The sequence below is a fragment of the Bufo gargarizans genome, chromosome 8 (genome assembly GCF_014858855.1).
Source record: "Bufo gargarizans isolate SCDJY-AF-19 chromosome 8, ASM1485885v1, whole genome shotgun sequence".
NCBI lineage: Eukaryota > Metazoa > Chordata > Amphibia > Anura > Bufonidae > Bufo > Bufo gargarizans.
This window is the reverse complement of record NC_058087.1, coordinates 101,357,066-101,360,930: the sequence shown is the minus strand read 5'-3', so window position 1 is coordinate 101,360,930 and position 3,865 is coordinate 101,357,066.

Here is a 3,865-nt window from a genome sequence, read left to right as displayed (position 1 = left end):
ATTACCAACTTGTCAGTCATTAAAATATGGTGACATAGGCTAGGTGAATGGCTCCAAGCTGCAGCCCTCGCGTACTGCTCTTGGTCCAAGCTCCGCCTTATAATCTTCTGTGACGCCTCCAGCTCTGCTTCCGTCACATGCTGTGGAAGCCTCTTACTCTCCCTCCCCCCACCTCCCTCTGTAACATCACTTTGATAGCTTCCTGCTCTCCATCCTCCCTTGGTAAGATCGCAATGTTATAGCAACAGGACGAGGGGGGAGGGATGAAGAGCAGGAAACTTTTTTAAAGCGACGTTACAGAGGAAGGAGGGGGGAGAGGGGTTAGTGAGTTGAATACAGGGATTACTTTTTATACAAAAAGAGCCCCTGCTGCTCTAGTCCTACACAATTTTAATTCAACACCAGGATTTTTGTAATTAAAATTGCAGATTGGCCATTGTAAATTGTGACATGCAGCATTGCAGATGTGCAAGACTCACGGATGATGTCCCCTCATGATCATGAGCCCTTTGCAGCCGCACCGAACGCACAGCCCAAATTCTGGCCCTGCCTGCGCTATAGTGACGAACTATATCTACCCCCTTCTTTCTTATATCTATATATCTGATTACACAAGATTTTTTTAAGAACGCACTTACTTGTTCTCACTTGCATACGCCGCTCAATTTACTAATGAAGCAGGCAGCGTAGGAACATGACGTCAATGAGTCAACCTTCTGCCCGTTTTTGCTAAAAAGTTTGAGCTAAAATCGTGTGATTATACAGGAGGATATACAAAATGCTTTGGAGATATTTACAAATAAAGGATTTTTTTTTAAAAGTACAGAAATGTACCTTCAATGGATTTGGACTTGGATGGATCTGCGGATAAAATTGTAATTGATGATATATGTAGATGTCACTGTGAATGGGTGGGGGGTCTGTGTATGTCAATATTATATGTGTATTTTACCTAAAAAAGGATGGGGATCTGTGGATGACATACACTGATTCACTATAATAGTCTATCATCCACAGATCTCCCATTCCTTTGAAACCAAACAACCAAAGCACAGATTTTTTTTCAACCAAAAATACATAAGTGCGTCTGAATTTTAATTCACTAACAATGTACTGTATCAAAATAATATGAATGCACAACCACAAATTTCAATTTAGACAGTCAGTTTAATAATATTCAAATGTTTATTCAATAACATACATTCAAAAACAGAATGAAATGTACAAATGTAGGAAGGACTTATATAACAATATATTAACTGTTCTAAAATTTGGTTATTGTTGACTAATTTATTTTATTCCAAACAATAAATATTAAAAATTAGGTTATATCGAACTATAGAAATATCAAAATACAAACAATTTTTAACAATTTTAAATGCAATAGAAATAAAGATTTTCCAGTTGAGTTTTCATGGCTGAAAAAAAAAAAATATTAATTTATATATAATATTTTTTTCACACTATTATAGATAAATTATTTTATAAAATATTAAATAGTACTCACAGGATCGATGATGTTTTCGGTTATACTGTAGGGATTGCTGAAGCTCTGTATCTATTGATTTGTTGTTTTTTGATGTCTTCTTTGGTAGGTTTTTCGACATTTGCTATATTTGGAGGGAGCTTTGGAGCTCTAGACTGCCAATTAGAGCTTTGTTTTCCCTTGCATATTTTAAGAACATCGACCATTATGTCTTCCATAAAATCAACTGAGATTTTTTCGTAAACATTACAAATGATCCAGCGAGTATTGCCTTTTGGAAAAATTAGTTTGGTTCGCTTGGAACCCTTCGGTTCTGTATTTTTTCTAGCTACTTTCACAGTTGCTTGGGGTCTGGACACATTGTGGTTGTGTGTAAGGGCAGCAAGTTTGGTTCTGGCCTCCATAGCATCAATGCCAAAATGTATACGTTTTGTGCGAAATTTGAGAGCTAAACTGTGAAAGTTTTCTAATTGTCCGGTGTGACAATTGTGAACTAAATGTTTAAGATCTTTCTGTATGGCTTCACTGGTGACAATTTTTGAAATGTTTTTAAAGGCAGGATTTTCTTTGGAAAGCCAGAATATTTTGTCATCCTCATTTTGTTCAAGTGGACCGTGTTGGCATTGCGTGTACAGGCTCCCTTGCCACTTGTGCTCATCAGCTATATGGTGGAGCAAGGAAAACCATTTTTCTTTCAATAAGTCCTCATTGTTTTCACAGGTCTTGATGCACCACCAAAGATGAAGGCTAATCTTGTCTACCCAGGGTGTGATTTCCTTGCAAAATTTATTTTTGCTTGCATTGTGCAATTTTTTTTTTATCGATTTGGCGTAGTGCCAGACATCGAATTGGTGCTTAATCCTGGCATAGTCGGTACGCATTAATTTCCTAATGCTGACATGTCTGTCCGATGCAAAAATTTAGATGTTGGCTCCATTGGCCAGAACGCGGTCCATTACAGTTTGAAAACCGAATTTCTCCATGGCCACTGATGATGTACACTGTGTTTTTTGAACAACCTCAAAATCAAAAATTTTATTACTGACAGTGTTCATGAGAGTGTAGACACAGTACTTAGCATTATGACCAGGGCTATCGCACTGTCCATCTCCCGCTACACAAATTGCTTTTTCTTGTAAGGCAGATTCAAGTGCTATTTTCTCTGTACTCCATGCATTGTCAACAGCCGGAAAAAGAAAAAGTGACTGATATCGATAGTAACTTTTTTCACTAATAGTCACCATGCCAAGTAGATTCAGAAATTCTTTAGTTTTCATAAAATTTTGTCCACTACACAGAATTGCAGCTGCAGTTAGGAGATTACCGGCACAGTAACGACCAACTTTGGGTTGACTTTCAAATATTGTGAATCTGTGTCGTTGATAACACTGACCGATAATTTCAGTGATTTTTTTGAAAGAATGTACCATGAAGTTGCAGTCTTCGTCTTGCTGACACTTCACTTTTTTCACCAATTGGTCTAAACAAGATTCGAAAACAAGAAATTTTCGGTCATTCACAATAGTATGTTCATCTTCTTCAATAACTGATACTGTTGGAATCTTCCGTTGCTTTGGAAAAATTAATCCAGTATCATGGATGTCGGTGGAATCCATGCTCGGCAACTCAGGTACATAGCTTGGATCTTTTGAAGTATTTTTGGTAAAAGATACACCTAGACTAGATTCTTTGTCTAAAAGTCGTTCCTCTTCAGGTACACTAACAATTGGCGATAACGGCTCTATTCCGTCAAACATTATGTCATCCGAAACAGTATCAGTATAAGTCAGCATCAAGATTTGGACGCTTCTTCAACGGGGAATCAGTCAACGTTGTAGTATCAGAGACCTTTGTTGTCACCTTGGTCAGCGGTGTTGATTGAAAAGCCTTGCTTAGGTCCCTGACAGCATTTGGATTTTCAATTTGAAGATCCTGACAGATAACCTGACCCTTATCCAGGATAATTTGCATATTCAATAGTGACAAATCTGTTTGTGTGCCTGTTTCACAGAATTGTCTAATGGGTGGGTATTTGGATAAGGCCTCTGCTGCACTGGAGTGATTTTCTTCCTCATTAATAAACTTTGGACAAAAGACGTGAACAAACTCTGGGACGCACTCCGGGACGCACTCCGGGACGCACTCCGGGACGGACTCTGTAACAGACTGAGAGTTTGTTTTCTGTAATTTCCTTTTTCTGGTTGTTGGTAGTAGTTTCTGCAAGTTTTCCTCAATTACTTTTTCACCAGCGTTTGTGATTGGGAAAATTGTTGGAACAGCATCTGCAGTGAGAGTTCTTCCTCTTGTTTCAATGATATATGAATCTGGGGTAAAATGCAATGAGCAAATTCTATATTTGTTTTGAAGCGTTCCTTCATA